Below are 23,168 nucleotides of genomic sequence, written 5' to 3' on the forward strand. Positions count from 1 at the left end.
TCGTTAATGGAGAAAGAGGATGTGTTCTCAGTTCAATAAAATAGTGGATAGAATGGCTCTTACAAGTGTGCTACCATTCGATTCACAGGGTCACCAGGTTCACTGGGAATAACCAGAATAAGGGCACAAGCTGTATTGCCCAGAGTCTGCAAGTTCCAGATGGGTTTACTGGCCCAACTTCTATCATCTATTCCAGCCGCCATTTTGCAGGAGGAATGCTGAGAAGTGGTTGGATTCTGGAGAATATATTGAAGGCAAAGCAGACATAATGTGTGCGTGGTGGAGATGCAGGGATGGGAGGGAAAATGATCACAAGGATGAGGCCAAGGGTGTGGCCTGGACCACTCCTGTTTCTTTGCCTCCAGCTGTATAGGGATGTGTTTGCCCCCACTGCCTCTTGTCCTGGAGCTCCATGGTCACAGGTCCCCAAAATGAGGGGAAAAGGAGCAATTCTGACTTCACACAGAGAATGTTAGTTGCCGACCTAGAGCCAGTTACTTCTGCAGCCATTGCTACCCAGTTGTGAGTGTCCAAAGTGAAGTCACCTGTCAGCCACATTCGGGCCTTGAAACAATGGGTTAGCAAACATTCCCATTGTCTAGCTCCAGGTGCTGCCACCAAGGAGATGTTTGGTGGTGAAAGACAAGGGACAAGCACAGGAGACATGACTCCCAAGGGACGGGGAGAGCTGGCTGTGCTTCTCAGCCCCTTTGTGGTTGTGACCCACAGTAAGAAATACCTTTTACATCATGATCCAGTACGCACACTCACACACACACTCACAGCCTTACTGCTGGTGATAATCTCTAGCTTTTTGTATTCTCATCTCTCCCATGTAGGTTTTTTTTTTTTTTTAATGCTGCTCAAAATCCATTAAATAGACTATTGTCCTCAGGTCATGGCACACCGTTTTGAAAATCCTTCTTTCAGACAGTGTTGGACAAGAATAGTCTTCCTGCCTGAAACTAAGGACACAACCACTGCTTCTGATCCCAGTTACCTGCTGAAGGTGCCCACCCTTGGATGGAGGTTGCAGAACCAGCAGCAGGGAGGTACCTTTAAGAGATGCTCATCTCCTGAAGTTACTGAGCTTGTCTGAGATTTCCAAGAGAAACATCAAGAAATCTGACTTTTCTCCTGCTGAGCTCCCGGGACCACACTCTTGGGCTCAAATTGTCACCCCAATCCCTTACTGGGGGCTGGGCTCAGAGGGGACCACACCAACCACTCTTCTGGGGTTGGTGCTCTGGGTGCTGAGTGAGGCACCTTCTTGTCTGTTGACTCATCTTGGGATGGGCCAAGAACCAGCACAGAGGTCAGTTTTCTCACTGTTTTTTAAAAGATAATCTCTACGGAGACACAATGGGTAACAACAATAACCAACAAAGAGAGCGATTTGAGAACATCACAAGAGTTCATGTTGTTTTGGGACCAAGCCCATTGGAGAATGGCAGTTTTGATTGTCACCTTCCAACTGTCCCTTCCTTTCATGAAAGTCCCGCGAGGTGCCCATTCTTACCCATGCTCATCAGTCACCTGCTACTAACATCCTTGAGGACCTCAACTCAAAGTGTTTTTATAAGTCAGACTTACTATATTTCATAGCCATTGATTTGTGTTCATGATCGGAAGTACAGCCTTTTCAATGGGTTCTTCTATTCATTTTGATAATTTCAAATTTGTGACTCAAGTTTTCTAGGTACATACAATCATATCACAGGCAACTAACAATATCATTGTCTCTTTTATTCTAAAAGCTGTAACTTTTATTGTTTCTAGACCTTCTGGAGCAATGTTAGGTAATAGAACATGGTGGAACTCTATTTCTGATTTTATTGGAAATGCTACTAGCTCTTTACCTTTAAAGCATAACACTGGATATTTGGTGTAAGATATAATCCTGGAATACTTAGCTACCTTCAGAGATTATTCTTTTCCCCAATAAGAATGATTGTTGAACTTTATTAAAGACTTTTTGGGGGATGCCTTGCTGGCTCAGTGGTTGAGCCTCTGCCGTCAGCTCGGGGCGTGATCCTTGGGTCCTGGAATTGAGTCCTGCATTGGGCACCCCGCAGGGAGCCTACTTTTCCCTTTGCCTGTGTCTCTGCCTCTCGCTGTGTGTCTCTCATGAATAAATAAATAAAAACTATTTTTAAAAAAACACTTTTTGGCATTTACTGACATTTTTGTTTTTATCTTTAAAAAATATTTTTATTTTTTAAAGTAATCTCTGTGCCCAGTGTGAGGCTCAAACTCATAATCCTGAGATTAAGAGTTGTATGCTCTACTGACTGAGTCAGCCAGAGTCCCCTCTGCATTTATCTTTTTTTTTTTTTTTAGATTTTTATTTATTTATGAGAAACACACAGAGAGAGAGAGAGCATGTCAGAGACATAGGCAGAGGGAGAAGCAGACTCCATGCAAGGAGCCCGAGATGGGACTTGATCCTGGTACTCCAGGATCATACCTTGGACCAAAGGCAAGTGCTCAACCGCTGAGCTACCCAGGCTTCCCTGCATTTATCTTTTAAATTTGGAGTATGCATTCATAGATTTCCTACCATTTTAGTGCTCTTATCTCCCAGAAATAAGCCTTCAGTGATGCATGGAAATACTGTCATATATCTATGAGTTTATGTGCAAGTACTTTATTGAGAATGCTTGCATCCATGTTAATAATATGCCATCTTTGGCAAAACTACTGTTATTGGAAAATAAGTTATTATATGAAAAGAATAGTATCGTGGTCATCTTTGTCTGGAAGAATTTATAAAGTAGAAATCTCTTTCCCTTAAAAGTTCATATGACTTCTCCAGTGAAATCTTCTGAGTCCGAGGTTGGGGAAGGAACCATACTTTATTTTTATTTTTTGTGATTTGATTTTAAATTTTCTTTTCATCATGAAAAATGTCTTCATTTTTCTCCTGGGTTAAATTTTTTCATTTAATACATGGGCAGGAGAGAGATGTCTCTTGATCAAGTTTCAGGTCAGTTAGCACATCATCCTGTCGTCTTCTCACGTAGCTTATACCACTTTTTAAAAAAAAAAATTCTATTTCTGCTTTTTATGCATGGCTTTTCTTCATGAGACTTACCAAAGATCTCCTCAACAAACCCTCAAAGAACCAGCTTGGGGTGGATTTATTAATTGACCATTAATTAACCATTAATTCTCTTTTATTCTCTTTATCTTTTTTATTCTTGAAAGTACGTGAATAAAAATATTCTTGTTGTGGATGCCTGGGTGGCTCAGTCCATTAAGTGTCTGCCTTCGGCTCAGGTCATTACCTCAGGGTCCTAGGATGAAGCCCTGTGTTGGGCTCCTTGCTTAGCTGAGAGTCTGCTTCGCCTGCTTCTTCTGCCCCTCCCCTGGCTTGTGCTCTCTCTTGTTCACTCTCTCTCTCTCAAATATAAAATAAAATCTTAAAATATATTCTTGTTGTAAAATATTAAAAAAAAAAAGAACTCAGGAGTATTCGGAACAAGAAAGGACAGCCTCCCTCTATTACTCCCACCCCCTCATTCCTGATGCCTTCTCTGTCCCAGGGTGACCTCAGGCAGGACTGGGGTCTATTTCTGTTCCAGGACCTTAGGATCTATATGTGAATAGAATAGAAACCACCCCCCACCCCCACGCCCCCCACCTAAGGAGCTTAGACTCAGCTCTCCTTCCAGGTCAGACATTGTCACCAAAGTCTCTGTAATGGCCACATGACTTTGTTACTTTACCCTTATGAAGGTCCTCAGGATTTTCCCCCAAAAGTTTTTATAGTTACAGACAAAGCTGCCATGAATGTCCGAGGAGATACATCTTAGCATACTAGTGAATATTTCTAGGGTTCTCTAAGAAACACATGTGTGGGGTACAAGGTCAGTGTATTGTAGATTTTGATAAAAAATCCCAAATTACTATTTGGGAGAAATTATTTTTTTTTATTTCAAATTTCCAAATGGTTTAGGATTTTTTTTAATGTGATTAATTTTTTTACTTTGGTGCACTGGGATAGAGAAATTTGTCTTTTTTATTTTTTATTTTGCGGTCATTTTTATCTTTGTAGAAGGTATTGTAAGGTCTTCCAAGTATGGCTGTACAAGGTAATAACTAGGCCATTTGTCTCTGAAGGATTCCCTCTCCAACCCTTCAGGTGGGGGGAACTTACTTTGTGCAGCTGCTTCTAAGCTTCTGGAGGCTTCCATCAGAATCTTTGCACTGCCTGGGACCTGTCCACTGAGGGGAGTCCTTCCTTTCCCCACAAGTGACATTCTTCTTCCCTCTTACATCATGGAAATTGTCTGCCATCGTGGTGACCACACGTTACATCTTGGGCTGGAGATGTGATCAGCCTTCCTTCCTACATCCACCCTCTTCCCCTTCTGCAATGGAAACTCTGCTCAGGACAGACTCTGGCCCAAAACACATCATTCCGCAGCCTGTCCAGACTGAAATAAGAGTGGAAACACACTCTCCCCTCTTCCCTTTCACCAGTGGGATCTTGGGGGAACTCTTTTTTTTTTTTTTTTCTGAGGAACTCCTTGAATTAATGCCATCTGCATCTGTGTACAGAATGTGGAAATCACGTGTTTCTTTGTTCTGTCATAGTTGTGTGTTTGCTTGTTTAAGTTCAACAAGTCTCTTCTCCAGAAGCTAATAAGTAAATTTGTGTTTCTCTTTAGACTTTCATCACATGGTATTTTCTGGTAATATCCGAAACCATTGCATGGGTTTTCATGGAGTTGAGCTTCCTTTCAGTGGTATGTAAAGAGTTGTCCTCTATAAATACTACAAAATGATTTTATTTTTTCAGTTACTCCAAGTGTGTTTATGTGATCTTTCATGAACTTATTGTGATCTGATAATGGTTTCTCCCACGTGTGTGATTCTTTTCAAAATGTATCTTGTGTTTTATTTTAAGCTCATGGATGCTATGTTACATGAAAGCTCATTAAGGGTAAATATTAACTTATCTTGGGTCAGAATGCTTGAATTTAAATCTTGAGTCCACCACTTACTACTGAGATCTTAATTTAATTCAGCATTTGATAATTATTTGTCCAGTCCCTACAATGTGGCATGAATGGAATGGGTCCAGGTGCTGAGACTAGATCGAGAAACAGAACCGATGATGTCTCTGCTTCATGGAGCTCATGATGGGGGCACAGCATGGATGGGAGGAGGGGGATCACAAAAAGGCAGCAAAGCTGTAGTAGGTTGGTTGGTGATTCACGTTATAAAGAAATAGGAAGGAGAATAGGGATAACAGGGATATGGGGGCTGCAATTATGTATGGGGTTGCTGCAGGGATACACGTGCCAAGATTGGAAGGAAGTGAGGTTATCAAGCCTTATGAATCACTTGGGAAGTGTGTCCCAGGCAAAGAGAATGCCAGCTGCAAAGGGAATGCTCAATCTTGTTCTAAACTCGGTGGGAAAACACAAGAGAAAAAGTCAGAAGGTTAAGATGACCAGATTCACATTTATTTAAAAGATCAAATAGTTTGTTATGTTGAAATAAGTGAGAGGATCAGAAAAACTAGCTAGAAGACACCACAGTCATTTTGGCAAGAGATGAGCCAGGGCAGTGACTGGAAATGAAGAAATGTGGACTAGTGTGAGAATATGTCCTAGGGACAGATTTGACTAGATGTTTGATGCTGTATGGTGAGCAGAGTCCTGAAGAAGAAGAAGCTGAAAAGAGGAACCACCCCATTCCAGGTTTTGGTTGAGAAACTGGGTGGTGAAGAACAATCCAGAACCTCCATGATTGGCAGTGAGCTTTAAGGCCCCAGGCCTGGGGAGGCCCCTAAGCGAATGTTCCTGACAAACAGGAAACCACAGACTAGCAGAGCCTGACCCACTAGCAGGTTCACAGATGGAGGGAGGCAGCGTCCACTGTTGTACCAGGGTGAGGGAAGGAACGTGGAGCTTCTGATCTCCACTCAAGGAAGGGGAGAAGAAGTGAGAGGAAAGAGAAGAGGAGGATGGGTGAGAAAGATGGCCAAGACCCCCTGCCTGGGACTCCTCCCCATATCTTTATCTTGGGGAACATCTTCAGCACTCACAAGCTTAGAGAGAGAGTTCTTGAAGGAAGGGACCAGGGTTCAAGCCTCCTGAGTGCCAGTAGGAGGTAGAGGAGTCCTGAGGTAGGGGAGGACCTCAAGACTCTGCCAGAATGCGGACCTCTGCAGGTCAGATTTGTGTGAGTCCTGATTTCTCACCCAAAACTCTGGAAGAAGTCCACATGCCGTGAAATTTCTGTCGTCACCAAGAGCCTTTAGTTTGAGACAAGATTTCCACCTCAAGAGGCAACCCAGCTCTGAGAGGAGAACTAGGTCAAACAATGATTCCAGAGTCCTTCCCCACCCCTCATTACGCTTCTCATTTTTTCTTGATTTTCTTCCTTTGTTTTCTTTGTGTTTTCTTCTTCTGGCTTTTTTCTTTGGTAGCAAATCTTCTAATCCCTCCCCAATGGCAAGATAGTCCCTTCTGGGACAACACAACAACCTCTGCTCAGAACTGCATCTAGAGCCAGGACTTCAGGAATGTGAGCACCTCAGTCTGCAGGTGGGGAAATGACTCAGACAAGAGGCTGCTTCTTGGTGTCTGTGTGTGTATGTGTGTGTGTGTGTGTGTTTACCATGATGTGAGCCACTGAAATAGTCTCTGCTATTTTATCAGTTGATTCTCCTACATGATTTTTGCACGGAAATATTTGATCTGAGAACATCTGTTACTGTCTGGAACATATTTTTTTGCCTAGTACTTGACTTGGCACTTCCTATAGCTGTCAGATAAGCATCGTCTCACAGATTCTGTGACATAGCTCAATATTCCCGAACAAACATCAATTATGCTTATGGCTGGAATTGTGTCAATCTGAATGCAAAATGTGCCAGCTGTCTTCCTCGCTCGCAGTCTTCTTAATTACGCTGGCTCAATTATGCTGATATTGCAGGACTGTTCATTGTTGCTTTATAAATAAAAATGATATCACTAGGTAACTTTCTAGTTGGACTAGATTTTGCAGATTCAAAATAATAACATGCAAGATACTGATCCATTCCTCAACTTGCACCATGGCTTCATCTCCCAGTGGTCTACTGGTCTACTGGTCTCTCTCTATCTGAACTCTCTCTGGGAGCTTCCAGTGTGTAGGTCCCACCCAACTGAGTTAATTAATTCTATTGTCAGGGTTCCTATTGTTAAGATGGAATTGTAGAGATGTATTGGAGAGGTTTCATTTCAAGCACTCAGGGTGTGACGAAAATATTTTCAGTGTTTCTTTCCCCAAACTTCTGTGTGCCTGCTGTTTAAAAATCTCTGTGGCTAGCACATAAATATGCCTGTATCTGAGACTTGTATTTACATTTGTAGTCTTGGTGATTAGCATCATTCTTTTGTTTTTTTTTTTTTAATATTTTTTTTCAATTTTTATTTATTTATGATAGTCACAGAGAGAGAGAGAGAGGCAGAGACACAGGCAGAGGGAGAAGCAGGCTCCATGCACTGGGAGCCCGACGTGGGATTCGATCCCGGGTCTCCAGGATCGCGCCCTGGGCCAAAGGCAGGCGCCAAACCGCTGCGCCACCCAGGGATCCCAGCATCATTCTTTTGAAAAAAAAAACATGTCTCTCTCCCCCTCTCTCTCTCTTTTCTCTCTCTCTAAAAAATGTCTCATTTGAGATCTAATAGTCTTGTTCCTAAAAATTAATCCTAAAGAGAAATTTCAGCCCAAAACATCTGTCTATACAAAACATTCTTAGAAAAAAAATTTTTTTGATAACAATAAAAATTATTTTTATTGGGGCACCTGGCTGGCCCAGTCAGTGGAGCATGTGACTCTTGATCTCGGGTTTGTAAGTTCAAGCCTCATGTTGATTATAGAGACTACTTAAAAAGAAAATCTAAAAAAATAATGTCATGTAAATATTATTGCTTACAATCGTCACCACAAAGCTTATGAGCCTTGTCAACATCCCACTTCATTTTATGTGTAGTACATTGTTTACCACAGTGCACGAGGTGATGTTTTTCCTTGCATATTGTACCTGGCAAGACCAGTCATTGGACACAAGATTATTCTAGGGTGATTAATTAATGATAAATGGGATATCACATAGTTTGACATCAAATATTTGATGCAGAAGGGCATGGTCTATCCTTGCTACTTGGTGCCTGCACACTCCAGGCTTGTAGTGGACATACAGAACTGGCAGTTTGGATCTCTTCTGTAAAATAACTAATTTCAGGTGAGCACATGGCTTCTCAGGCTGGCCCTATGTGAATCAAGAAGAGAGAAGAAAAACAATGCTTTCAAACTCATCCCAGGCAAACCACCACCCCCTCTCTACTCCTGCAGCCCACCTCTGCCTTTTACTTCTTTGCCTCCATAGACCTAAAAGTAGTGTCAAACACAGGGTTAAAAGCAGGGTGGGGAAGGGGCGGGGGCAGGTGGCACCAAACATTTTCAGCCTTGGCTAGCATTTCCCCTTCCAATACATCATATGGATTTGAGCAAATGCTACAAAAATGCTAAAGCAATAGAATAGTGGCCAAGAAAGTGAAATAATGTGCACCTGTTACAAATGATAATTATACAGACACTGGCAAGATAGAATTGGTTTGGTATCACATTGGCAGAATGTGAAACTCAGTGTGCATTGTGTTTGCAGTTATATAAAATAAAGATAGGGCATGAATTTTGGCAATATTGTGAAGGGTTTTTTTAATTTTAAAAAATGGCTCAAGATGAGCCACCCCAAAATATGGCACCTTGGCATATGGATATTTGAAGCTGAAGGAGTTTGAGGGAAAAAAATAAAAGCAAGAAGGTCACTTTGACCTTCTCTCCCCTTCTTCCCGGATGCAGATCACAGCTTCTCTGTATGAGGTTCACCTCCTGTGCAGGAGGAGAGGAGCACCCTAGCTCCCAAGACAGCGATGTTGAGAAGAATCTCAACAAACAAACCTTGCTGCTTCATCCAGAGTACTACACTTAGCTCCTCCTCAACCCCATCACTTCTTTCACGACTGCCCACTCTTCCTCAGACCCAGCATGGGGTCTGCACACTGGAGCTCAATCATTCCTTTGGGCTTTCATTTCCACGTGTCATATAAAACTTATATTAAATAAGTGTGTGTGCTTTTCTCCTGATGATCTATCTCTGTCATCTTAATTTTCAGACCCAGCCAGGGACCCTAAGCGAGTCAAGGGGGTTATTTTTTGCCCTCCCCTTGCTTAAGAATGAAAGGAAAACTGTCGGGTGCCCGGGTGGCTCAGTGGTTGAGCATCTGCCTTCTGCTCAGGTCATGATCCCAGGGTCCTGGGATCGAGTCCCACATCGGGTTCCCCACAGGGAGCCTGCTTCTCCCTCTGCCTGTCTCTCTGCCTCTCTCTCCGTGTCTCTCATAAATAAATAATAAAGTCTTTAAAAAAGAAAAAGAAAATTGCCTTATGATGTATTCTCTAGAATTCTTGATAAGTTAAGTAATCAAGGCACATACTTGTATATCCTTACACACCTCTCATTTCAAATGGTAGAAAGCTGTGATACTTCAGAATGCCTCCAACATAACAACCAAATGCAGCATGCACACCTTGTGGGGAATCTGATTTGAAGACTCTGGAAATGAAAAAGAAATTTTTGAGAAAACTAGAAATATTTAATTATGGAATATATTTAAGATAATATTAAATATTATGGTTAATTTTTAAGGTATAATAGCATGGTGGTTATGCTAAAAAAAAGTCATCTGTTAGAGATATATTTATGTTAAAAAAAAAAACATGGTGTTTGAGATTTGCCTTAAAAATTTTTTAAACTAGGGATACCTGGGTGGCTCAGGTGGTAAAGCATCTGACTCTTGAGCTCAGCTCAGCTCTTGATCTCAAGGTCATGACTTCAAGCCCTGCGTTGGGCTCCATACTGGGTGTGAAGCCTACTTTAAAAAAAATTAAAAACTGGGAAGTAGGGCAACGTTAGACAAAATGAGGAAAATGATGGTAATTGTTGAAATTGAAGCAGTAGTTGGGCACTTGGACGTTTACAGTTTCCAAGTGTGAGGTATGCTTAAAACTTCCATAATAAAACAAAAAAAGGCCATAACTCCAGCTGGCTCCAGTCATGGAAATGAAAATAATTCAATATCAGATTAATCTTAGAGCTCAGAGCAGTAAATCAGAATAGTTCGAGATTTTGTTGACACTGAGAAATGAGATTTACTGGATTCTTTCTCTTTGTTAACATTACTGTTTGTGCTGTTCATTCATGCATTCCAATGCTGGGCATGTGTTTTTAGTGTTTGTACTGGGAAATGTCAAAACTTTCTCTACTTCCTCTTTACGAATCAAATTGATTTTTACTTATTGCCTCCTTGACCTTATCGACATACAAAGAGAGAGAATCTAAATACCAGTTTGTGGTAAAGGGATTCTGGATCGTATAAGAAATAATCATAAAGTAAGACAGGAGAGTTAAGGATTTAAACATTCAGAGGCCCAAATGTAGGAAAGAGAGGGAAGACTGGGGTGGCCAGGGGCAGAGGAGGATGGGTTGGGTGGAGGTGCTCAAAGGACACAAACCTCCACTTATAGGATGAGTGAGTGCTGGGGTGTAATGCACAGCATGGTGACTCGGAAGCATTGTACACTCGGAAGTTGCTAAGAGAGTAGATCTTAATATTTCTCACCATACACACACAAAAATGGTACCTATGTGAGGGGATGAATGGGCTTCCTAACCTTCCCGAGGTAGCTATTCTGCAATATAGAAGTGCATCAAATGATCACGCTGTATACCTTAAACTTACACAATGTTATGTGTCAATTATGCCTTCATAAAGCTTGAAAACAAAATCCAGAGATGATGCAAAATCAACCGAGAAGGCTGACGTTTCCAGATATTGTTGAGAAAGTAACTTGGAGAAAGAGCACCGTATTTATTCCTGAGTTCCCTGGTAACCAAGACCAAAAGAAAAACACAGATTACACTGAATAGTTGAAAAGGAAATCAGACACATTTATCAGTGTTTGTAATGAAACCACACTTATGATGAAATCCATCTTGAAAGAGTATTCTTGGATATTGAGTAACGGTAAAAGACCATGTTTTCCAAAGGGGTAGTGGAAAGGGAGGTGGGCGGGGGATTGGGGTGACTGGGTGATGGGCACTGAGGGGGGCACTTGACGGGATGAGCGCTGGGTGATATGCTATATGTTGGCAAATTGAACTCCAATTAAAAAAAAAAAAAGACCGTGTTTTTCATTGCTGTTTCTTATAAGATGCAGAGACACAACTTAAACAAAAGCTTCCCAGATTAATTTTCTGCGAAGTTTGAAAACATGCTGTTAATCACAAATCAGTACTATTAGGTCTGCTGAAGGTTAAGAAAATATGCTCCAGGCATTTTTGTTTTCTGGCGATGTAATTCATATAAATAATCCAGAAGAATCGACAAGCTGAGTATCCATGCCAGGGCTCTGGTGACACGTGGGCAGGAGCCAGAGAAACAGGGCCACCTTCTCTCCCTGACCCTCTCTGGCACCTGCTCTGACCCATCCATCCCCGTGTGTATTCTGGAAAAACATCGGTTTTGTTAGACGTTCCCAGGGGCCCTATCAAAAAAGGTTTCAAAGTGAGTATTGAGATGTGCTGCTCTAAACAAAGTTAAGTCAATTCCTTTGTTACAGGATGCTCCTAGGCCTTAATACACTGCAGTGTGTTTCGAATGTCCGAGAAGCGTGGAGTGTACCGATCCCCCCAACATGGTTGCTATGACCTCCTCCTCCTCTGTTTATTTTTTTAATACAGCATACTTTAGGATCCTTTTCTCCTCAACACATTGTTTGGAAAGTGCTGGACTGTAGTATCTGCTGAAATGAGGGCCATAAGCTTTATATAACAAACATTGAAGCCATGGTTCACATTCTGTCATTCAGAGCCAAACTTGCAGACTTCTAGAATCATATGGTAGCTCCCAGCAGGTGCCTGATTGCCTGATTCATCCTCTCCCGCTAAAAGACCCATGAAGGCACATGCAAAATTGCAAAATTGCAACTGCACCAGAAGCTAAGAATATCAATTAAAGCTTGGCCCCAGTCTGGGAGGGATTTCTGCCAATGGTGGTGCAGATGAGGACAGATTGAGGAACTCTCATTAGCTGATGCACAATGTGGCTTCTGAAACGGAGCTCTGAGGTCAGACAAGAGGGAGCCAAGCCCTTCCCAGGGGTGCCAGCAAGTGCCGGGCAGTGAGCTTGGGCATGACGGGAATGGCACCCTGAGGCGAACAGGGCTATTTCCTTCTCCTAGCCACTGCTAATCTGTATTTTTGCAAAGGATGCACCCACCAGTGAAGCAATCTGCAGCTCCTGGTCACCTGGAAATACCTTACCCTTTCTCCAGGTACAAAGGTCCTGGTGAACACCTACTCACAACAAAACGTGGCTAATGGCCCTTCCTTCTGTAAAGGTTCTGAGAAGGGAATCTTGTCAGCACCAGAGTGGACGGGGTGGGGTCATGGGGATCAGCTCGAGTGGGCTTCGGCAGCTTGATTCTCACGCAGCAGAGGAATATCATTTTAGTAGATATGAAGTCAAGTCAGGGGATATCAGGTTTTGGACAGACGGTGAAGTACCTTAAGACTTAGAGGTAATGTTAGCAAAATTAAAAATAAGGACATGAGGGTGCCTGCGTGGCTCAGTGGTTGAGCATCTGCCTTTGGCTCAGGTGGTGATCCTCAGGTCCTGGGATCGAGTCCTGCATGGGGCTCCCTGCAGGGAGCCTGCTTCTCCCTCTGCCTGTGTCTCTGCCTCTCTCTGTGTGTCTCTCATGAGTAAATAAATAAAATATATTTTTTAAAAAGTAAGGACATGAAAAAGTAGCTAATGCTATTGTAGTAATCATATTGCAAAATATGCACATGTATCAGACCAACATATTATACATCCCAAACTTAAACAGTGTTATACATCAATTATATAAATTTAAGAAAACACCTTGGGGAAAAAATAGGATATATATGTTCCAAATTATAGCAAGAAAAAAAAACAGCCTATAGACAAAAAAATAAAAATAAAAAAGACCAAAAAAGGAAGGAAAAATCAAAGATGGATTTAAAAAAAAAAAAAACACAAAAGTAAGATGGCAAAAGTAAAAGCAAACATACTTTGAGACAATTAACAAAATAATTAAAATCTCCTATTCAGAGACTCTAAGACTGGATCAAAAAGAAAATTTAAAGGTGAGTTATTGATATAAAACTCCCCTAAAACAGAGGACAGAACAGAAATGTTAAAAGATGGGCAAATATATGTTAGACACACACAAATACAAGAAAGCAAGATTTTAAAAAATGATCTTAGACAAAAGAATATGCAAGGGAAAATCATTAAACAGGAAAGATTTTTTTTCAGATTGGGAAAGATATAATTACAATGAAACTATGATGATCACAAATATTTATGTGCCAAATAAAATAACATTGACAATAGTATTTAAAGCAAAGACTGTTAAAAAAATCTAAGAAGAAATTCACTACAAAAATATTTGGAGTAGGAGATTTTAACAAAGCAAGGTAAGGTTTTCTTTCTAAGTTCAAGGGATGGAAAAGTTTAAGAGGCATAGAAAATTAGGATAATAAAATAATACGATTGATTAAGGAATAAGGATTAATATGCCTACACTCAAAACAAAAGTGCACCTTCTTTCAAGCACCTAAGGACAATTTGTAAAAATAACTATTCACACATAGGAAAACCCTGAATTACAAAAGTGGCTTTATTGTACGAAGTTTGCGATTAAACTAGAAAATGTGACTAAAATTTAAGCAAAACAAAACAAAAGTAATTGGAAAACTTTAAGGACATTTGTAAACAATTCTGATTAGGAAAAAAGAGCTTAGCTCCTTGCTCCTATTTTTCAGCTAAAACTTAAGAACAAAATGAAACAAAACAACCAAGGACATGAACCAGTTATGAACACTGACCAAGAGGAAATTATAGGGGATTTAAATTCACTTCTTTCTATTTTGTGATTCTTACACTTTGGACAACTAGGGGCACTTGGGTGGCTTAGGGGTTGAGCGTCTGCCTTCGGCTCAGGTCGTGATCCCAGGGTCTTAGGATCGAGTCCCTCATCGGGTTCCCCACAGGGAGCCTGCTTCTCCCTCTGCCTGTGTCTCTGCCTCTCTCTCTCTCTGTCTCTCATGAATAAATAAATGAAATCTTAAAAAAAATTTTTTGGACAATGATTATGTAATCGTACAATAAATTTAAAAAATTAAGTTTTGTTAAGAAAAAATTTAAAATTACCAGGAAGTCCAGGATAGACTGGCCCAGATTTGGATTCTGGGTGCTCCATGGCTTGTCCTGGGAAGTAACTGCCCCCCTCACTCCATCGGAGCCTGCTCAGGTGTCCAGGAGTGATGGAAGGCGCTGCCCCTCAGGAGGCTGGGTCCTCAGGCCGACCTGGGTCCTTGGCGCTGGCAGGCACTAGAAGACAGCAGCCCCCCTGGGGCCACTTAGGGCAGCGGCTTCTGGACTCTGCAGCCCCAATGACAGAACACAGCCCAGGATCCTGGAGGGAGGCAAGCCCCCATTATTGCTGACTTCAGCTGAGCCCACCCCGGGGTCCTCTTGAAAGAATTGGGGAGGGACATCCTAGGGCAAGGGAATGAGTTCCCAGAAGAGCGAGTGTAAGCAGATCCCTAGGAAAAGTGCCTGTGACCATTATCTTGACCCTGGTTTTCCCCACAAGCACATGGCCAGGGAAACCTGGATTAGACCAAAGTGGCCCCTTAGTCATTATATTAGGACATAATCTGGAGGATAAATTGCAGCATGTTGCTCATGAGACGGAGACGTTTCCTAGGTCACAATAAGAAAGTGTCAGTGAGTAAAGGCAAGTACTCATTCACTCACCGACAATTAGCAATCCTGCTTTCAATTTTAAATCTTGCACAAGTTTTTTTTTTTTTTTTTTTTAAGTTTGGGGTTTTTTGTGTGTGTTTGTATTTTGTGGTTTTGTTTTACACTGTGGGTCTGTGGCAGGACCAGCTCAGAAGTCAGCACTGGGAAAAAAAAAAAAAAGAAGTCAGCACTGGGAAGAAGGCCTGAGCGACTGCCCAGGATTCGCCATCTAACCTGGTACTCTATCCTCCTGCACAACCTGATAACGCCTTCATTTCTTTGTTGTTTTTTTTTTTCCATAAAGATTTTATTTATTTATTTTTTTATTCATGAGAGACACAGAGAGAGAAGCAGAGACATAGGAAGAGGGAGAAGCAGGCTCCCTGCAGGGAACCCGATTCAGGACTCGATTCCAGGACCCCAGGCTCACGCCCCCAGTCCAAGGCAGAAGCTCATCCACTGAGCCACCCAGGCGTCCCCACCTTCATTTCTGATGGGCGAGGGGGACAGTGTGCTGGCCAACCACCTTGAGACTCCAAACCACTTGGTGGGCTTTTTCTCCATGTACATAAATTAGCCTCATTCCCCATCTGTGGCCCCTGGAAGCCTTCAGAGCGGAGATCCACCGTGGAGGTTTATGGGGGAGGCACGGGGTCAGCGCTGGAAGCTGGGGTGGCGGGCGGCAGGAGTCGCCTGCAATGCCATCTCAGGGGTGCCACAGCTGACCCCACAGGGAGGCCTAAAGATGGAACGATTCCCAGAATATTCCACAGCACGGACAGAGCTCAGTGTTCAGAGCCTGGGGAAAGAAGACTTCAGGATGGAAAGATCCTTGCACCCAGAGGCAGGACTGACGCAGGCGTTGGGCAGTGAAGTCTGAGGGGAGCGCTCTCCTGTATGGTGCACGCAGAGAACCCCTAAATCTGCTCTCCTCGTGTTCTGCGGTCCATGCAACAGTGCAGGCGTTGCCCCTCCACGCCAGGCCAAGGCCACGAGCAGCCTCTGCCTCTTGCCCGCACCCCCCACATCCAACGCATCAGCAGGTCCTGTTGGCTCTCGCTCCACAACGACTTCTAGGTTTAAAAAGGTCGAATGCTGACTCTTTTAAAACTGAGTCTCATTCTCCCTTCAGTCACCCCCGAAACAGCGCTGAAAGGAAGCGCATGCACTGGTTATTCACCATCCCGTAGCGGGGAGCACCGTGCAGGGGGAAATGGGGTGGCGGGCCTCTGGCCCTGTGAGTCTCATCCAGGTCCCCGGACTGGTGGTCTCCGTGTCCTGCTCACTCACTCACATCCTGCCTCTGCTCTGCAACAGGAGGGCGAGACAGGAATTTGCCCTCTGCTGCCTCAGCTAGGAAGACAAACTCCTTGATGGCCTCTAAGCTCGCTCATTCATTTATCAATTCAACAAAAAATCAGGAAGTGCCTACTGTGTGCCAGATGCACAGTGTGCATCTATGAGGTGACGGAATGATGTCTGCAAGAATGTCCTGGAAGAAAAACATGAGGAGAAAGCAGAGCTCCTTGAGAGGCTTTGCATGCAGTAAACCCCGGGGTGTTAACAGAGCCCCGGAGAGGGGAAGGATCCCAAGTGAGTCCTGAAGGATAAATCGGAGCCATCCAGGTAGATGGGGGAGGAGCAAGGTGTTCCAGAAAAAAGGAGCAACATGCCATGAAAACAAAGGGTCCTTGGGAAAAACAAGGGCATCATGACAACTCCCGTTTTAACCCCCTTTGGGGTGCACTGCCTGCTTTGGAGATTTCCCTGCAGATGAAGAGATTAACATGAACAGATTTAACATTCCTGCCTGGCTTGACCCTCTCCATTCTTCCAGCGAAGGTTGAGGGATTTATCTGGTTGGCCATTTGGGAGAAAAATTGGTAGGACAGCTTTAGGCAATCCCTCTCCAGCCTGGCTGCCTGGCCGTGGCTCACCTGCCCCGTGAGGCGTAGAGCTTGGGGCTCCCAGCACCACCTCTGTCTGGGGGTGGTGCGTGTGGGGACTGCGTGCACTGCCCGTGTCTTCTGGGGTTCAGTGTCAGGAATCCCGTCGAGGCTGTGCTCCTGCCATGGACGGAATGCGTGTGTCGCCTACAACGTGTGTTGAAGCTCTGTCCTCCAATGTGACAGCATTAGGAGGTGAAGCCTTTGGGGGTGACAAAGTTTAAACGAGGTCTTGAGGGCGGAACTCTCATGATGGGATGAGCGTCCTTATAAGCAGAGAAAGGGGGACCAGAGATCACTCTCCCTGCCACGTGAGGACAGCAAGGAGGCAGCCTTTCTGCCAACCAGGGAAAGGTCCTCCCAGAAACCAAATCCGCCAGCATCTTGACCTTGGACTTTGCAGCCTCCAGAACCATGAGCTATAAATGCCTGTTGGTGAAGCCCCCAACCTGGGGTATTCCAGCAAAGCAGCTTGATCGGAGGAGACGCACTGTCTACACTGGCTGTGTCAGCACCAGGGGTCTTGCTTGGTCCTCCCTGGTCTCTCAGGTGTTGGTGGCTCAGGGTGTGATTTCCTGGGCTCCCCCAGCCCTAAAATGCCATCATTCGTCCCTGTTCCTGAGGCTGCTCAGGGTCCTGGCACCTTTGCCCCTCCTGGTACAGCAAGCACTGCCCTCATTGTGGGCCCCCCTCCTTACTGGGGAGAACTTACCAGGAAGCCCTCTTCCTCCAGGGTCCTCATTTTCCAGGTGAAGAATTGAGGTGTGGGACTTACCCCAGGTCATACATGCAGTGAGAGACCAAGGGCACCTGCCAGACCTGCACCACATCCAGGTACACAGGGCCCTGAGCTCAAAAGAACCCCGTGCTTGGGTTAGACCCCGTTAGACCTGCTGTTCCCATCTTGAAACGCTTTAAGAATTTCTGAACAAGGGCAGGTGCCTGGGTGGCTGGGTCAGTTGAGCATCTGACTCTTGGTTTTGGCTCAGGTCATGGTCTTGGGGTTGTGAGATCGAGTCTGCTCTCCAGCTCTGCACTCAGCACGGAGTCTACTTGAGATTCTTACCCTCTCCTTCTCCCTCTGCTTCTCTCCCTGCTCATGCGTGCATCCTCTCTCTCTCTCTCTCTCAAGTAAATAAACTCTTTTTAAAAAAGAACACGGGGATCCCTGGGTGGCGCAGCGGTTAGGCGCCTGCCTTTGGCCCAGGGCGCGATCCTGGAGACTCGGGATCCCGGTGCATGGAGCCTGCTTCTCCCTCTGCCTGTGTCTCTGCCCCTCTCTCTCTCTCTCTCTCTCTCTGTGACTATCATAAAAAAAAAAAAAAAAAAAAAGAACACGAATTTCTGTACTAGGCTCACATTTTCTCACAGGACCGCCCACATGGAGCCCGTCCTGTGGGCAGAACCAGGGTGAGAGCTGAGGTCCCCTGAGCAAGCCTGGTGCATTTCCAGCACCCTCCCACCCCACCCGGAGAGCTAAGTGCTGCTATCACCAAACCAACATAGTTTTCCCTGCGACGACATTCAAAGCTTAAAGGCGGAGGCCACAGCAGTTTCTTCCTTGGCCTGAAAGCCCCCGATGAATGACATCCCAGATTTCCTGGTTGCTGTACCATCCACTCCATGCAAGACAACTGTTGCATTTTCTTCTTGTAAAACTTACCTCCTGGGGCCCTGATTGCTATCGGAGCTGGGGCTGCAGGCAGCTACTGGCATCGGAGTTACCGAAGGTCCAACTGGCATAATGACTGGGAGAGGAAAAAAGGTCAGGACAGACATCCCAGAAAGGCTTCGGGAACATCTAGAGGGCAGAGGGGACCTTGGTGCTGCGAGAGCTGCTGGAATGGGGGGACTTCCAAGCCGATGAATGAGCCTCAAACCTCTCCACCCCCTTTACTCTATGTCTTATTCGTGGAAACGACGGGAGGTAGCTCTTTTTAAGGACCCGTGGATGGATGGAGGGCAGCTTCTTTCCAACCCAACAGTAGTGCTTCTTAGCTGCAGCAGATCTTCTGCAGATGAGTAGGAGGGAAGGGATGTCTTAGGTAGATTGGGATTTGCCAAAAGGGAGAGCTCTTCTTGACAACCTCTTCTGCACGCCTTCCCCATACCCACGAGATGCCCGTTTTCTCTAATATCAAGGACCACGTGCTTATTGCTGAATTATTACACTGAGACTGGATCCTGCGTCTCACTGCAGTGGGACCCTCCCCCCAACAACTCAGACTCCCCTGAAGCTCCCGGAGTAAGTCACAGGAGCAGAAGGCAGCCTGATTCTTCATGGAACACCCCCCACACACACGCACCACCACCACCACCACCGCAGAGCTCGTTCACACGCCTGGGGCAGCATCCGTGATCTGGGGTCCGGTGTGTGGGATTCTGATCCAAGAAGCAAGATCATCATCCCCGTTCTGGAAACCACACTTTTATAACACCTGCCTTCCCATTGACAGTCAATCGGTTCAACCGAGCGAAGCAATGAGAAAAATTAACTTCGACAGTGGGACACGGCTACTCTCAGAACAAAGCTTCCAGAAAAACAGCTAAGGTTCTTAAATAAGGTGTGCTCTAGGCAGGTGGCCCTTTGGAAGAGCCAGGGCTTCGTCTCTTATGCAGACCGGGAGAGAGCTGCGTCCTCCACAGGCAAACACAAAGTTCTGCAGGCCAGGGTGCGGGAGGACAGTCCACGGACGGACAGACACAGATGGCGGCAGAGTGGGTTACTTAGCTGCCTGCCCTGAAGGACACATCGCTGGATCCCTTGCAAAGACTCAAAAGAGAATGAAAAATACCGCCTGATGTCACCCTGCTCTGTCTCATTCTGTTTGAATATTCGAGTATTCTATTGGGATTATGTTGGGTTAGCATCAGACCTGGGGGGCAGGGTGGGAGGAGGGCACCCGCTGAGTGCACCAAGGATGTCGCCTGTTGGAGGCATTTGTTTTTCTGAAGTCATGAGAGTTTTCAAAGCAGCTTAGGGACACGATTTGCAGTCTCACTTCCCAAACTACCAGGAAGCCAGGGCCCACGTGGCGGGGCTGCCAAAGCTTCGTGACTCCGTCTCTAGAAGTGAGTTCCTACTCATGCATCCCAGGGCCTGCGTGGGCCTCGGGTCAGCGTCTGCCTGGAGGCTGTTGGTGCTAGGCCCCCGAAGGCCGACTGGATGGCCTGTGGATAAAGAAATGCGTGGTTTGTCCTGGGCAGGTGCAGGGACAGGGTGAGGGTGAAGGTCACTCACTACCTGTCCTCGGGGAGGTGTGGGGAGGGATCCACCAGCGCTGTGTCCCCTGCAATGTCATCACGTCACGTGTTTCCCTGGAGCCCCTCCGAGGTGGGCGAGAGGACCCGGCTTTTGGCAGCGCACCAGCTGCTTGAACACCCCAGAACTAAGCAGGACAGCCACCGCCAATATTGGGGGGCAGGCGCTATGCCATATTATGCACTCAGGGTCTGATATCAAGACCAGGAAACATGAAGAGGGGTGAAAAGCAATCTGAGTGAGGCCGTCAGCAGCGGGACAGCAGTGCCTGAGGCTTCCCCGTGTCCTGACTCCGGTCCCCAAATTGCCCTCCCCTGTCTGGGGCCCCGGCTCTTGGGAACGAAGTGCTTGCATCTCCTGCTCCCTGAATCACCCCACAATGCAGGGGACTGGAGGAGAAAGAAGTTGCACAGCCTTCTCCAGATGGCTGATGGGCTGATTTCAGAGATGGAGCTTCTAGCCTCCTGTGACTTTTCTGCCCCCGGCCCCATTCCAGCACCTTCCTTATCTATCCCATTCCACACCACAGAATACGGTTGAAACTGTGAGTCAGGGGAGCAAGGGACAAACGAGGGAGGAGGCTGGCGCTCTGACATCAGCATTCCTCCCTTCCTGGAGTCAGAGCACCCCTGGTCTGCCAGGAAGCATGCAACTAGGGGTACCTGGGTTACATGAAGAAGTTACAAGGAACTTAGGAGGATAACCTGAGTCCGGACAGGAGGGGTACACATGTGAACGTGAGGAATGCACCTTTCCTTCGAAGGAAGCAAGGCAGAAAGGAGCCACCGGCCGCCAAGGCAGAGTGGATGGAAGGCAGAGTGCCCTGTCGAGAAGCTTCTTCTTCAGCAGTGCTCCCAGGCCACAGTGAAAGCACAGTGAGCAGGAGTCTTACCCAGTAGGCTTGCTGGTCACTGCCCCAGGTCACCTGGATGACACCCTAGGCAGGGTCACTGAAGCCCTGAGCTGCGCCTCAGAGGGCCGGCTCAGAGCCTCAGTCACTCAGGGAATTCTGAGTTAGCCCTCCCTTAGGGAATTACTAGCTCTGGCTGACCTCAGGGCAGTGTGTGCATGTGTGAGAAACCCATGTGCAGGGACACCTGGGTGGCTCAGCGGTTGAGCGCCTGCCCCTGGCTCATGGCGTGATCCACGGTCTCAGGATCAAGTCCCACGTCGGGCTCCCTGCCTGGAGCCTACTTCTCCCTCTACCTACGTCTCTGCCTTTCTCTCTGTGTCATAAATAAATAAATAAATAAATAAATAAATAAATAAATAAATAAAATCTTTAAAAAAAAACCCACACACATGTGCAGGCAGAAAGCTAGTAATAAGATAAACACCTGTGCACTCACCATCCAGATAAAAAGTAAACTTTCCACCTCAATGTCCTTAAATTCTTATTAGTCATAGTCCTCTGCTCATCACGCAGTACCATTGATTCATGATCTTGATGCAGTACCATTGATTCGTGATCTTTTTTAGTTCATTAGCTTCTTTATTTGCAAGCACAACCCAAACAAGCACATGTGAGCTCATCCCGCAACCCCAAAACTATACACTGCTTGTAAATTATAGCTGGAGTGGGCTCCACCCATAGCCCACCCTCCCCCAGAGCCTAGGCACCATCCGAAACTTCATGTTGATCCCACCCTTCCTTTGTGACCCCAGGTAGCATGTGAATCCACTGGACGGACTTCTCATCCGCCTCCTTCCCACAGAGGCTGCTCCTATGAACCATTCTGAGTGGATCGTGGTTCTGGTCACTCCCACTAACACCATTGCCAGGCTCAGATGGCAATTCGTGATCAAAGCACCAATCTGATTTCCTCTCTTAGAAGTTTAGAATTGGTACCTCGGGGCTCTGTGTGCTTCATGAAGGTCACTTGAGCTGGGAGGTCATGAAAGCTGTGGCTCAGTTGGCTACATTTCTGCCATGTGTAAGTGGGATAGAAAGAGCTTGTCCTCAGAGGGAAGGAGAAACAGAGATGGCATGTGGCAAAAATCAGGGGAGAGGGACCAGATGGCTCCCCAGACAGAGTTGGAGGGAGTGGTCACCTGGGCTCCAATTGCTTCCTAAATCTCGATCCCAGGGCCTCTCAGGGCTGGGTTGGCTGTAACTTCTTTTGGGTTTTGGAGGTGCTCCTGCTCTTTGTTTAAGCTGTGCTGGGTGGATTGCTCTACAGCCAAGCAATCAGAGAACGCAGCCGTATTTGCGTGGTACAAAGCCACACCTGTATTTTATATTCAAGAGCGTTGGTTGCTAATGAAGCTCTGACCTTCACAGGCTAAAATAGGAGAGATAGGAGCGGTTGTGGCAGGGAAGAGCTGGACATCTTACCTGTCCCCTGGGGTCTTCCCATTCTAAGAACTTACTTATTCTGTCTTCACTTAAGATGTTCCAAAATAAAACTGATTTTGGACTCATTACTGGGAAAACAAGAGAAGCATTGTTATGTTCAACCAGAAGAGTGTTGTGCAGCAAAGACACACTGCCCAGGCTGAGCAGTCCTCGTGCCACCACCAGCCACCAGGGCCCCAAATGTAATTTCCCTTCTTGAATATCTCACATGCAACCTTCTGAGTCTAACCAGCAGGACCTGCTATATAATTTGCAGGGTCGGCTCTAGAGTTTTCAGGGTCCAGTGGATAGCAGAAGCAGAGCCTCCTGTTTAAAAGGCATTAAACATTTCAAGACCATGACAGCAGAGCATTAAACCAAATGCCGGGACTTCCTGGGGACCCGTGAGATGGTACTGGTCATACACCCATGAAGCTGGAAGAGTGGGTGGTGCTGTACTGGTCAGGAGCCATATCAATCTTAGTCTTCCACAAAGAAAGTCCATTTCAGTCCTATAATATAGTTTCTGCACCGCTAGGAGCTGCCATTCAACATGTGTTGGATGAATGAATTGCCTGTGGCATGAGCTAATGGCTGATATGGGCATATAATGTAATTTCTCTTCCAAACACCAAAATGAAGGAAGGAGTGGAGTTAAGTCCGCTGTTACAGGCAGCATCGATAAACTGACCAAGTCTAGGTCTTGGAAGTATAAGCAACAA

At 45.6% G+C, this 23,168-nt stretch overlaps 1 long non-coding RNA gene across 1 annotated transcript; it reads right to left on the reverse strand.

Annotated features, from left to right (window-relative positions):
- Window positions 1-8,072: 8,072 nt before the first annotated feature.
- LOC140616527 (uncharacterized) lies at window positions 8,073-9,619 on the reverse strand. The gene is made up of 2 exons (XR_012016990.1): window positions 9,519-9,619; window positions 8,073-8,272 (listed from the first exon to the last, which is right to left on the reverse strand). It is a non-coding gene; the product is annotated as an uncharacterized lncRNA (long non-coding RNA).
- Window positions 9,620-23,168: the final 13,549 nt, after the last annotated feature.

Source organism: Canis lupus, chromosome 24, assembly GCF_048164855.1.
Source record: "Canis lupus baileyi chromosome 24, mCanLup2.hap1, whole genome shotgun sequence".
In the NCBI taxonomy this organism is placed as follows: domain Eukaryota; kingdom Metazoa; phylum Chordata; class Mammalia; order Carnivora; family Canidae; genus Canis; species Canis lupus.